At 39.3% G+C, this 15,377-nt stretch overlaps 1 protein-coding gene across 1 annotated transcript in view; it reads right to left on the bottom strand.

The window, feature by feature from the left end:
- LOC134794800 (mucin-2) overlaps nt 1–15,377 on the bottom strand; it is a 76,782-nt gene that overhangs the window by 17,970 nt on the left and 43,435 nt on the right. The window lies entirely within an intron of this gene.

Raw genomic sequence — 15,377 nt, forward strand, 5'->3', positions numbered from 1 at the left:
TTACTTAGATAAGGTTTTGTTACAAATGCATAACACGGTAGGTATGCATTTGTAACAAAACATATTGTTCTAATTTAAAAGTAACCAGACGAGATCATTTTTTGAGTTCAAAATACCTAAAGCGCAGAAAGTAGCTTTACAAACAACTTATACGAGTATTACAACATACAATATTTGTCACATGTCTGTAGAGTCGGACCAAGAAAGTCTGCAGCGGATTTGATAGCCCACGCAGTGCAAGTGTTATTTATACGTCATAATTTCATAGAAGTTTGACATTTAAAATAACAGTTGCACTGTGTTGGATTTGTCATTATTAAATCTAATTATTGTAACATTTTAAGGTACATTTCACTCAAATATTTAAAATACTATAATAATGTCGGTAGGCGAAGAAAACTGGTCGAACAGGTAACTTACCTGAACCAGGTATAAAACGTGGCTGCTCGGCAACGAGCGGGCAGTTGTAGTGCTACCAGCGCCACGGACAGAGTTAAGTACCTTAATCTGATTATTTATATTTCATTATTTGTACAATTTAAATAAAATAAAATAAATTCATTATTTAAATTAAATAAATTTATTATGTAAATGTAATTTAGAGTCAATAAGTAGTATTATCATTTTATGATTATTGTTGTGTTTTGAATACTTTTTTATTGATATTAAAAATGCGATTTTAAATCTATACGAGACCTTATTTATTGAATGATTCATATTTTGTTGCCAATAAATAATGAGTATCTGTCATATAAACTTAGTAGTTTTATTAACACTTGACTTTCCTATTGAATAATAAATATTTATGCTAATAATAAAACATAAAAAGTAAAATGACGCTGTCAACGTCAGTCGTGTTTTTGTAAAATCTCTTAAATTATTTTCTAGATTTTGTATTTACATGTTGCTTTCTACATTAATTTTACGAAAAATATAATCCAAGACTACTACATACTATTACGTATATATGTACGGGTTATCATAATCGACCATGGAAAATAATGTTCAACATGTACGACAAAACTCCCTAAGTGAACGAAAATGCAAACGAGAAGCAAAACACGAGCTCAACTAGCGTCTCCACGAAACGCACGCCCACCACCCCCGTCCGCATCATCCGTCTCCTCGCAATCGTCGTCGGGCGATGAATTCGCCACCGCGCCCGACACCAGCGAGTCGAGCGATGAGTGCGGGCCGCCGCCACCGCCGTCACGACCACCTGCGCGGCGCGGGCGGCCACCGCTGTCGGCACGCTTGGGGCCTGCGGGACATCCTGCCCCGCCCACGGCTCCCGCTGCCGGTGGTGTAGTGCGTCGCATGCGATGGTCTCAAACCAATAATGAGAACGTCATGCGCGCCTACTATGGGGCTACAGAGGGGGGAACCAACTTATGCGCGTACCGTGTCCGAATGCTTCCACTGTTTCAGGCCCTCGAACCGACCATCGACGTGACTGCGCAACGACTATCGGATCAGGTGCGAGTCATCCAGCGGCAAAAGCGGTTGGATGACTCGACACTTGATCGGCTTCGCCTGGAGGCTCTCTCTGCTCGCGCAGCTTCTACCTCGGCGCGGGATCCGCCCGCCACGTCGCCGGATCCGGTGCCGGCACCCGACCAGGCACCGGGGGCGCCGCGGGTAGATCTCAGTGCCGACGAGGAGGAGTTCGCGCAGAGTGTGGGTAGTACAGCCAATGAGCAACTGAGGAGGACTCTGGACGAGGCGATTACGCGGTACCGCTCCACACCCGATACTAGGCCACGATTACCACGTTTGCCTATGAATAAACACAATCTAGCGCTAATGGGAGCCCTAAACGCTTTACTAGAGCCATATTTGCGGACTAGTAAAGATTTAGATGATACGCACGCGATCATGTATTGCGGAGCCATCGCGGCGTGCCGTGTTGCACGAGTCAAGTTTCCGGACTCTGAACGTGCACCTAGGACCGCCGGAGGTGCCCCCGCATGGCAAATACGGATCGAGCGACGTATCAGCTCTTTTAGGACTCTTATCGCAAAGCTGATCTGCTTCAGGGGGGGCAACAATCGCCCCCGAGTAATGCGCTTTGTAAACCAGGCATTCGTGGGGACGGATATCAGGCCCCGCGACTACATGGCCAACGTTACGGAGCGCATCGACTTTCTAAAGCAGAAAGTCTATGCATGGGCAAACCGTATTCGCCGCTACAGAGAGCGTGTGGACCGATTCCAGCAGAATCGTCTTTTCCAGAGTGACCAAAGGAAGATGTACCGAAGGTGGGAGGAAACCAACCTTCGTGCATCCGACTCGCGGCCACCGGATGCTACTGTCATGAATGACTTCTGGCGTAGCATCTGGTCGGTGCCTGTCGGACACACCGAGGGGAGTTGGATGAGTGTTGTCGAGCGTGAGTGCGAGTCCATTGAACCTATGGGGGCAGTCACCATCAGCCCCGATGACGTAAGTTGTGCCATCCGCACGGCCCAGAACTGGAAAAGTCCTGGGCCGGATGGATTGCACAACTTCTGGCTAAAATGGTTCCGATGCTCGCACTCCTACTTAGCAGCACAATTTCAACAAGCCCTCGAACTTGGTTCTCTCCCACCTTCCTTAACAACTGGTGTCACCTTCCTGCTCTATAAGTCCGGTAGTACCACGGAAGCGAAGAACTACAGACCCATCACATGCTTGCCTACACTCTACAAGCTCCTTACATCCATTTTGAGAGCAAAAATCAACGCGCACATTGTCGCAAACAATATTTTGGCCTCTGCTCAAAATGGATGTAGGGTTGGGTCCCGTGGTACTAAAGAGCTCCTCCTCATAGACATGACCATCTGCCAACAAATCCGGCGGACCAAGGGGGCCCTCTCAGCCGCTTGGATTGACTACAAGAAGGCCTATGATTCGGTGCCTCATTCATGGCTGGGGAGGGTCTTAGAGCTGTACAAAGTTGATGCAGCTTTGAGAGCCTTCCTAAGCGCGTGTATGGGGCAGTGGACCACAGTCCTTCGTCAACCAGGAGGCGGGGATGACCGACCTGGCCCACAGGATTTTATAAGGATTGAGCGAGGAATATTTCAGGGCGACAGTCTGAGTCCGCTATGGTTCTGCCTAGCTCTGAATCCCCTCAGCACCTTGCTGAAGGATTTGGGACTAGGTTGCCGGCTTCGGAGAGAGGGTGAAGTTATTTCTCACCTTCTGTACATGGATGACCTCAAATTATTTGCACCAAATACCCAAGGCTTGTTGGAGCTACTGAAAACCACCGAAGTCTTCAGTAGTGCCATCAACATGGAGTTTGGTGTCGATAAATGTGCGGTTATGCATGTACAGCAGGGGAAGGTTGTAAATTCAACAAATTTACAACTTTCTGAGACAATGTCTTTCAGGTCTATCTCTGAATCAGAGACCTATAAATACCTTGGTATGTCACAGTCGTTGGGTATTGAGGACGAGGGTATTAGACGGTCGGTGAAGGAGCGCTTTTTCAGTCGGCTCACAAAAGTCCTTAACAGTCTTTTGTCAGGAGGCAACAAAGTGCGCGCCTTCAACGCCTGGGTAATGCCTCTTCTCACATACTCCTTTGGCATACTAAGGTGGACTCAGACCGAGCTGGACGCCCTGGATCGGAGGGTCCGGTCACTGCTCACCACACATCGCATGCTACACCCACGCTCGTCAGTTATGAGATTGTACATCCCACGGAAGTGTGGAGGCCGAGGCTTCCTAAACGCCAAGGATCTCCACAACCGCGAGGTGTACAATCTCAGGAATTATTTCCTTAACAACGAGTGTGGGATGCATCGTGATGTGGTGGCAGTAGACAGGAACCTCACGCCGCTCTCCTTGGCAAACGAGAACTGGCGCAAACCTGTGGTACTAAGTACTGCGGATCGCAAGGCGGCATGGGAGAGTAAGGCGCTACACGGGCGGTTCTACAAGGCCCTCACGGGACCCGATGTGGACCTGCTCGCGTCGGTGAACTGGTTACGATTCGGGGACCTCTTCGGAGAAACCGAGGGTTTTGCCTGTGCAATTGCGGACGAAGTGATGATGACGAACAACTATCGGAAATATATCCTGAAGGACGGTACGGTCGACATTTGTCGGGCATGCCGCCGTCCCGGAGAGTCACTCAGGCATATCATTTCCGGTTGTTCTCATCTTGCTAACGGTGAGTACTTGCACAGACATAATCTCGTAGCCAGGATTATTCACCAGCAACTTGCTCTTCTATACGGCCTTGTGGACCGCGAAGTACCGTACTACAAGTACTTACCTGCGCCTGTTCTCGAGAATGGTCGTGCCACGCTCTATTGGGATCGATCTATCATCACCGACAGGACTATTGTCGCCAATAAGCCTGACATCGTGCTGATAGACCGATCGCAGCGCCGGGCCGTGCTCGCCGACGTCACCATCCCCCATGATGAGAATCTCGTGAAGGCCGAGAAGGACAAGTCCAGCAAGTACCTAGACTTAGCTCACGAGATTACCGCCATGTGGGATGTTGACTCGACGATCATTGTTCCGATAGTTGTGTCAGCGAACGGTCTCATAGCGAAGAGTCTCGACCATCACCTAGAGAGACTCTCGCTGGGTGGTTGGATCAAGGGTCAGATGCAGAAGGCGGTAATATTGGACACGGCGCGTATAGTACGTCGGTTCCTCACTCTGCGGCCCTGACCACCGGCAGCTTGGGCCAAGCCCCGCTGCCGGCGGCACCCTAGGTTAGGTTTTTTATAATGTGTTTATATGTATTTTTTTATTGTTTTGTAAGTGTTTTTATATTTTACTTTTATATTCATATTATAACAAACCTAACGTAAGACGAAAAATAAATAAAGAGAATTATAAACATTATTATTTGAGGACTAATATTAATTAAATTAAAATAAATAGTTATTCACTAACTTATCTGCTAATGCATAAATTCGTTACTCAATATGCCTTTTGAGTTAAAGTAATTTATTATTTTAAAAATAACACTTACATTTCTAGAAGTAAACAAAGAGATAAGTACCATTCTATTGATCACAATTACTATTTTTGAACAATAAGACAGTTTCATTAACCCTTTTTATCCTACTCAGTTCTGTTTATCATTTAGTTACTATGAGACCCTTTATATACTTACTAATGATAGTAACATAACAATTTATACAAAAATCTTAATTCAGAAGTGGAGATAAGTTTTACCTAGACGTCTCTTAACAGTATCGATAAAATATTTCAGAGTATGGATTCGAATCTGCTTACCAGTCTGCTCACCGCCATCCGAGATGCAGTTTCTGCGAACCGCCGACAGGATGACGTCGCGCTTCCTACATTCGATCCTGCTACCAGCGACAATGGAGCTGAGCCATGGTGCAGCAATATCGAGACCCTCGGCAAAGAACTCGGATGGACTGGCGTCGTTATGGTTGCTAAAGCCGGTAAGGCCCTGAAGGGCTCTGCATTATCTTGGTTTAACTCTTGGGATCCTGAGGAGGGTAGGACATGGGAAACCTTTTGCTCCGAAATAATAGACTTGTACCCACCTAAGAAAAACCTATCTGAAAAACTAAGCAAAGCTGTTTTTTACAACTCTGATTCTGCTGACTCATATTGTGAATATGCAAGAGAAAAACTTAGACTTCTTCGAAACACTAAAGTCAGTTTTACAGAACCGCAGTTAATCGAGCTAGTTTGTGGTAGTATACGCGATGTAAATGTCAAAATGGCATCCTTTAACAGTAATGTAAAGACAACCGCCGAGTTAATGACTCTTTTTACGACCTATGCTAAGTCTAAGAAACGACCATTTGAACAAACCGGCCTTGACAAAGTAGACGATGCTTCTTCGAGCCCCAAGCACCCCAAACAGCATGACAAACCTCAAGATAGAAAAAAGTGTTTCTTTTGTGGTAAATCAGGGCATCTTAGATCGCAGTGCTACAAATTGCAGTCTGATTTAAAAAAGGATGTCAAATCAGAATCGGTTGATACTAGTTCAGTTGCGAATTCCTCTACCAAGAAACAATGTACTATTTGTAAAAAAATTGGTCACGAGGAATTGAATTGTTGGTATAAAGATCGCAAGGCGCAAAATCTTACTGCTCTCACAAATTCGAGCTCTCAAAGTGAAAAGTCTAAAGCTAATTTATGACTCACTAAAGTAGATATATATGACACATCTCTCGATTGTCTTATTGATACAGGATCTGCTAACAGTATTATAAAAGAATCTGTAGCAAAGCGATTTAACTGTCCCTTGTCACCATGTTCGTTTTACCTCAATGGCGTAGGAAATGGCAAACTGCATATTTTTGCTACTATTGTAGTCCCCGTAAGATTTTCAGATGTTTGTTTAGAACTACAAATTTACGTAGTTAAGGATACGGATCTCGATTGTGACTTGCTTATAGGAAGGAATACGGTTGAAAATCATGACGTGACTATAGTTGCTGATTCTTCTGGTTGCACATTAAAGCGTAAACAACCAACACTTGATAAAGTAATCAACCATATTGCTTCATATCCCAGTGACTACGTTATGTCCCAAATTAAGCCCGCTATTGAGCATTTAGACCAAAATTTACAAAATAAACTTATAAATATTTTCCAAAAGTATTCATCGGTAATCCCTACAAACGAATCACTAAGCACAGTTAGGACTGGAGAATTAGGAATCAGGCTCAAAAAGGAGGAAATTGTTAACTATCGCCCGTATCGTTTGGCCCCGATTGAGAGAGAGAAGGTAAATGAGATAATTCAAGATTTATTAAGCAAAAATATTATTAGAGAAAGTGAGTCCCAATTTGCAAGCCCCGTTCTTCTTGTAAAGAAAAAGGACGGAAGCGACCGAATGTGTGTTGATTACAGGGCTTTAAACAAAAATATCGAAAAGGACAGATACCCTCTCCCTCTCATCGAGGATCAAATCGACAAATTAGGAAAGGCCAAGTTTTATATATCAATAGATATGAAGAATGGCTTTTACCAAATACCGGTAGCGCAGGACTCTATTAAATACACAGCTTTTGTTACGCCTGATGGCCATTTTGAATTTTTAAAAATGCCATTTGGCATCTGTAATGGCCCGTCGGTGTTTCAGAGAGCAATAAATAAAGCTGTCCATCACCTGAAATTCTTACTGGTTTATTTAGATGACTTGTTAATTCCATGTTCATCAATTGAAGAAGGACTGTCATATTTGGAGCAAACCCTTGAGGCATTAAGCAAAGCCGGATTTATGATTAACCCTGAAAAGTGTCAGTTTTTCACTGAAAGTATTCAGTACCTAGGTAGACATATTTCGAGTGAGGGAGTTAGACCCAGCGACTTGAAGGTTTTGGCGTTAATAAATTCCCCTGTTCCAAGTAACATTAAACAAGTGCGGCAATTAATGGGTCTAGCTAGCTATTTTCGAAAATTTATACCTGAATTTGCCTGTCGTACAGCGTGTATCACAAAATTGTTAAAAAATAATCAAAAATGGGAATGGGGACCCGAACAGGATGCGGCTCGTAATTACATTATAGATCGGTTAGTGACTAAACCATTATTAGCCATTTATGACCCGACATTATCAACAGAGGTCCATACTGATGCTAGTGCCTTAGGCTATGGCGCTATTTTGCTTCAAAGACATAATAACGTAAACAGAGTAGTTGCATATTATAGTAAAAGGACGACCCCGGCTGAATCTAAATACAGTTCATATGATTTAGAAACTCTGGCCATTTACAATGCTCTAAAACATTTTCGTGTTTACTTACTGGGTATTGAATTCAAAATTATAACTGATTGCAATGCCATAAAATCTACAGTTAATAAAAAAGACTTGTCACCGCGTGTTGCACGATGGTGGACTTTTCTGCAAGACTTTCGTTTTGAGGTTATATATAAAAAAGGCAAGTACATTTCACATGTTGATTTCTTAAGCCGCAATCCTGTTGAGTCTCCATCACCCTCTGAACATAACATACATTTTATAAATGAAAGCCACAATAACGAAGCTCGATCATGGTTGGAAATAGCACAGCAAAACGACCCACAGACGCGATCTCTTGTTGAACAACTTCATCAGGGAGAATTAGATTCAAATCAATATGTGACCATAAATAATTTATTACATTATAAGACACATCCAGACCATGACCCAAAATTATATTTACCTAAAGGGAGTAGATTTAGTACCTTACAACTCTATCATGATCAAAATTGTCACCTCGGTTTCGAGAAAGTCATTTCTAAACTACGTGAGAATTTCTGGTTTCCAGGAATGGCAGCTTATGTAAAAAAATATCTCTCTCATTGTTTAGTGTGTATAGAACGTAAGAGCTTTTCCGGCCCTAAGCAAGGATATTTGCATCCGATTATTAAAACACCAGTGCCATTTCAAACTATCCATTTAGACTGTACTGGTCCTTTTCCAGTCACAAATGATGGCTTTAAATACATCTTAATTCTGATTGATGGTTTTACTAAATTTTGCATATTAAAACCTCTTAAAACTCTAAATTCTAACGAATTTATATTTGCTATCCGTGAGATACTGACTTTGTTTGCGCCGCAGTTAGTAATTACTGATCAAGGAACTAATTTTAGTGCTAATATAGTTAAATTACTGTTTGAGGAACTACATATAGATCATCATATGATTGCAACAGGTACGCCAAGGGGTAACGGCCAAGTAGAGCGTTACGTTTCAACTATAGTTAATATGTTAAGAACCTCTTGTGATGATAGGTCAGACTGGCCGAGCTCTTTGTGGAAGGTTCAGCAATCTTTAAACACCAGTGTCCAGAAATCCACCGGATTTACTCCAGAATATTTATTAATTGGTCGTAGAGTAAATATCCCTTGCATACAGGCTCGATTAATTGAAGTCTTAGGAGACAATATAAATACTTCTAATACTGACTTACAAGCAGATAGGCAACTTGCATATCAACGACTATGTTTATTAGCACAAAAGTCTAAGGAGCGTTTTGATTCAGTAAGGCGCAATAACAAAGTGTATAATATCGGTGATATGGTTTATGTTAACCAACAACATAGACGAAATGATAAATTAAGCCCTAAATTTAAAGGTCCATATCGCATAGTTCAAATTCTGGATCATCGATTTGTTTTGCATGGTACAGGAAATTTACGAAAAATTACTGTAGCAAAAGAAAAACTGCGATATTGGCCTGGTGAATGGATTGATCAAAACTCCTCCATAGACGATTCTTCGTAATAGTAATAGTTCGTACATAATATTATTTTAAAGCATTCCACTAAAAATATAAGCTCTATTGTTTGACGCCTATGATTGATAATCTTGATTTGATTTAATCAATTTATTTTAAAATTAAATAATGCAATAATTAACTACATGTGATAGCAATATTTTTGTAGAATGGTTTATATCTAGCTTAGCCGTGTTGGATATGTGTAAATTGTTTATGTTGGTATAATTAATACAATAAACTGATTATTATCATGTAATGTTGTGATGTTATATGAAATTTAAAACGAGACTACTGTTATTCTGCTGGTCGGTTATATGTCTGATGTTTGCTTGGCTTCACGTGCAGCAGGTGATGGAGCATTCATGTCAGGACATATAGCTACTGATATAACTGTTGATAAAATGTACCTGTACTGCTGGTCGGTCACTAGTCTGATGTTTGCCTGACTTCACGAGCAGCAGGTGTTGGGGCATACATGTCAGGGCTTTTGGCTACTAATATGATTGTTAATTATATGTATACTGCTGGTCGGTCACTAGTCTGATGTTTGCCTGTCTTCACGAGCAGCAGGTGTTGGGGCATACATGTCAGGGCTTTTGGCTACTTGTTGAACGGTTGATTATATGTTATACTTCACATAAGAATTATATAATCTAGAACAATATAATGTGTAAAATGTAGACTTAAGATGTGTATTAAAATAAAATATGTACATGTGCAATATATTATTATAGCTTGGATTATTTTTATAAGTTATGTACTTCGAGATCGAAGTACTAGTCAGTATGGCCGTGTTGGATTTGTCATTATTAAATCTAATTATTGTAACATTTTAAGGTACATTTCACTCAAATATTTAAAATACTATAATAATGTCGGTAGGCGAAGAAAACTGGTCGAACAGGTAACTTACCTGAACCAGGTATAAAACGTGGCTGCTCGGCAACGAGCGGGCAGTTGTAGTGCTACCAGCGCCACGGACAGAGTTAAGTACCTTAATCTGATTATTTATATTTCATTATTTGTACAATTTAAATAAAATAAAATAAATTCATTATTTAAATTAAATAAATTTATTATGTAAATGTAATTTAGAGTCAATAAGTAGTATTATCATTTTATGATTATTGTTGTGTTTTGAATACTTTTTTATTGATATTAAAAATGCGATTTTAAATCTATACGAGACCTTATTTATTGAATGATTCATATTTTGTTGCCAATAAATAATGAGTATCTGTCATATAAACTTAGTAGTTTTATTAACACTTGACTTTCCTATTGAATAATAAATATTTATGCTAATAATAAAACATTATTATTTGAGGACTAATATTAATTAAATTAAAATAAATAGTTATTCACTAACTTATCTGCTAATGCATAAATTCGTTACTCAATATGCCTTTTGAGTTAAAGTAATTTATTATTTTAAAAATAACACTTACATTTCTAGAAGTAAACAAAGAGATAAGTACCATTCTATTGATCACAATTACTATTTTTGAACAATAAGACAGTTTCATTAACCCTTTTTATCCTACTCAGTTCTGTTTATCATTTAGTTACTATGAGACCCTTTATATACTTACTAATGATAGTAACATAACAATTTATACAAAAATCTTAATACTGCGTGGGCTATCAAATCCGCTGCAGACTTTTCTTGGTCTGACTCTAACGGGCAATGAGAATTTCGCACTGCCAACTAAACACCCCAGGCTGCGCGCGCGCTGCCGCGCCGCACGGAAGTCGTGCGACGGCTTCCCTGTCTCCGTCCAATTAATATCGCGCATATCCGAGCTTTCCCTCTGACATTCGAACTCGGACCGTTCCTGCTTGGAATATCTTACATCGTAAATATACACTTGTTGAATAAATATGAAGACATACATATTTTATCTTTTAATCGAACAACTATTAAGATTCAGTGACTTTAGCTTTCTATTTTACGACAATAAAATATCGTATAGGAAGCGGCAGTAGACAATAGAATTAGCAATAGTGACTTAGTTACGAGTATAACACATATTTATGTATATACGTACGTCGTATACCTACCTCAAAGTGCTCAAAGCTGTTGCTAAAATTTCAATGTTTACGGCATAGCCCATTAAATACAAACTATAGTTAGGGTTTCCAGTTACATATCTGATCAGGTAACTATGCGAACCATTTTTATCCAATCGTATTTTCTAGAACAGCGAATTACCAGCCCATCTTCCTACTTTTATGGCAGTTGTACAACAATCGTGCTGGCTCAGGTCGCAAATCAATTGGTAGTTGGCCATCGGTTGCTCCTCAAACGAGCGGTTATCCAAGCATAACCAAGACGGCGTGTGGTCTGTGATCTCGTGATCTGCATGGCTGCTGGTTACGTTACGAGTTGATCGGAAGCACAGGTCCGCCTTAAGTAGGTGCATGGAATGATTTTCACAGTGAGAGATACTGTCATGTAAGTAAGTACTTACCTATTCATTATACATGAACTGAGAAAATATTTCGCATGTTAAAGTTGTGACATTGACAATGTGTGTCGTGTGACTTGTATGAATCTTTTACCTACTCAATACCAAGTGCATCTACTAAATACTAAAAGCAAAAAAGTAAGACCTTGGCTTATGAATATTTTATCTACCCAATACCAAGTGTAGGTATCTATTGAACTAGTTACTTAAGACATTGGGTTGCCTAATATCTGTCGTTTTCTAATTTGATGTTCATTTATAAGCCATTTTTTGGTTGGAGGTTAGTTTGCATCAGTTAATTGCCGTGGAATACGGAGAGCATTAGGTATATGAAACACATAGGTACTTAGTAGGTATGCAAAAATAAATTACTTCCGATGGAAATATTTCAATGGCCCATAAGGGCTGATTTAGACGGCGCGCGAACTCGCATGCGATTTAAGTTACATTGCGGGCTGTTGGTTACGTGCAATTCAACCGACCGATCAAAATCCGCAATGGTATGAACCTCGCATGCGAGTTCTCGCATCGTCTATATCAGCCCTATTCTATCTTTTACGAGTAGGTTGGTTACATGTAGCTAGGTATTTATTCATATTTTTACTTTACGTGAAACTAAATTCAATAAATAACTATAGTCAAATAAATAAGAACCATTCATAGAATTTGAACGAATGTAATACTTTTTAAATATAATATTAAATTGCTCTTGGCATAATAGTCCGCGTATGGTGTATTTAGAGTCAGACCGCAGCGCAGGCAGGAGACTTCCTCGGCTCATCGCTTGCAAAACCCGGCGTTTCCCATGCTAGCCGCTTTCGACTGTCACGAGGCGATCGAGATCGGGAGATCGAGGGTGATTGGGCCGGGGCCGAGACTTTCTTACTCCATACTATTTCCGTGACATAATATGGGTAAATAATAGGACTAGGTTATACCTAACATACCTACTGATGAATGTATTTTATGGGTCATTATCTCATTATGTTTTGCGCGTTATGATATTAAAATATTTTGTGAATATTGTTGTATGCTATATTAAAAATTAACTGATTTGCAAGACCGAAGTGATCCCATAAGTATTCCGTGAACAAAGTTTTGCACAGAACACTAAAAATAGAATCGTAACATTAATTTTAAAGAAAGTTTGTCTAATTATTATATTAACCTTATAGTTCGTATAAACAATATTTATTTAGGGTCAGTTGTTCTACATTGAAACAAACGGACACAGTGAAAATTTGCGATATCTCGGAAACGAAGCCCCCATTCCCACGGGCGCTTTTACAACGCGCGTTAAAAAAGCGTTCGAATTACACAAATTGATACATGTAGGGTTTGCACGACGGATCCGAAATGTATGGGAATATCCGCGGATCCGGATCCAAATCCGGATAATTTCATACATTTCGGATCCGGATTGCAAACCCTAGATACATGTGTATTTATTCACACGACAGCGGTGGCGATTTTTATCTAACGTTGTTGGATTTTCGACTTTAAGCCTTGGTCGTTAAATCGAATTTAGCGTGTCGACGGATTCAAGCGCTTTTTTAACGCGCGTTGAAAAAGCGCTCGTTAGTATGAGGCCTAAGAGTTACCCGCTAGTGCCGTCTGTCAAGCAAGGGCAGGCTTATGGACCCCCAGCACCTCACCAATACTCGAGCGCGCCTCGGAGAAGGAGCACGTTGCTACGAGCGTTATTGTGAATTCGTGCGGCAATAGTAATTTTTTTCATTTATGTTTCGCAATTTTTAAGTTTTTTAACCAAGATATAGAATCGAGTTTGGCGATATTTAATTTTTTGTTGTGTTCTATGTGTATTAAAGTTTATTTGGAGCTAAATATTTTTAAATTTGGTTCACTCTTTGGTGCAGTTTTTTTAAATTGTTTTAAAAAACATCCCCATGTCTCACAATGAAACACTTGTATGTAGTATACAATGAAACAGGTTTCATGTTTAATGAAACATGATGTTAACTGAAAACCATTTACCAGTACACAATGAAACAAACTCATAGTTCAAATAGTTTAGTCATAGTTCAGTTAGTTTAGTTAGTTTTCAAATAGTTGCCAAGCGGACCCTAGGCTCCCACGAGCCGTGGCAAAATGCCGGGACAACGCGAGGAAGAAGAGAGAATGAAACAAACTCATTATTTTTTTAAATAATTAAAGAATATGTGCGAAATTTGTGAAAGTAAAACACCGTGAATATTGATAATAATTTGTCGATCATATGGCATAATATAAGATACTTAACTTTAGAAACGGCTGAGATAGGATGGTTTATATTTTGAATGTTTCATTGATGGCAAGGTTATAGGTCACTTGTCGAACAATGAAACAGTCGTTTATAAAACACTATGTTGCCAAAAAGTGTATGATATCATATCAAGCATGCAGGTGCTCAAAACCCTACCGCGTCCACCTAGTTGGCAATCATGCTCGTGGACATAAAAGGCGTGCGTATCTCGCAGCATGCCGTACGTGCCGACCAGATTCTCGATTCACAATGAAACTCAAGTTGTATACAATGAAACAAGTCTTTCGCTTTTATATATTTCAGCAATCTTATAATCATTTCATATGTCGGAAACCTTTTAAATAATCAATTTCAGCCTACCACTATTTTCTCCTTTCCTTTCTCATTAATTGATTGAAAGCATATATGTATTAATGTCACTTATTTATAACACCGTTTCAATGTTTATATACGATGTTTCATGGTAGACTAAAATTATTACATCTGTTTCACTGTAAAAATTAGAGTGATTCATTGAAAACATGCACAAGTACACAATGAAACAAAACTCATTTTTTTAAAAAAGGTTCATAATACAAAAACTGATAAAGATAAGTAGAAACCAAGAATGCCATATGATAGCCAACTAAATTGTTTATTTTCATACGAAATATCACACTCATAACTTTAAAAACACCAGAGATAGGAAGGTTTGAACTTTTAGAGTTACATTGATCAACAAGTAACCCTACATGTTTTTTTTTTTAAAATGAAAAATTCTGCAAAAAAATATTTAAGCTTGACTTGTGTGTGACAGGCGCTTTATACCTTATAAAACATTAAAATCCATAGCCTTACCTATCAAACATAATTCCTTTTTGTATATAAATTTTGTATGCACTTATTACTTTGCTACCTTAACATTAAATATGTCTCTAATTCAAAAAATTTCGTGCAAAAAATTTAAATGTTATGACAAATGTAAGCAGTAAGTATTATTTATTTGAATAGGTTTTTGATATCTACAGAAAATTCATAACCAGTATAATCTATATTTTATTATAGGTAGGTATATAATTTTCATTCATTATCTTTATTCTAACAATAGTTAAGTGTGTTATTATACAGAGAAGAATTTGTCTAGCATTTTAATTGACATCTATTCACTTTGGCTCGACTATAACAACTTGTAACTAGTTATTATGCAAATCCGATCAGTATCGTCGACTTCATGCAATTTGGTAACAATGTGCACAATTTTAAATTACATATTTGTGTGATTTTAGCGTCAATAAACAGTGAAAGTTCAACGATTATTCCATTTCCTGGTTGTGTAAGATTGTTTAAGAGCGTAGGTACCATTTTTATATCCAGTGTTTTATAACACGATCTTAATGATTGTTAATAGGGTGATTCAGGTTTGGGTTGCTAAAGTGGTGCCAAACTGCATAGACTTGAAGT

Source organism: Cydia splendana, chromosome 1 (genome assembly GCF_910591565.1).
Source record: "Cydia splendana chromosome 1, ilCydSple1.2, whole genome shotgun sequence".
Taxonomy (NCBI): Eukaryota; Metazoa; Arthropoda; class Insecta; order Lepidoptera; family Tortricidae; genus Cydia; species Cydia splendana.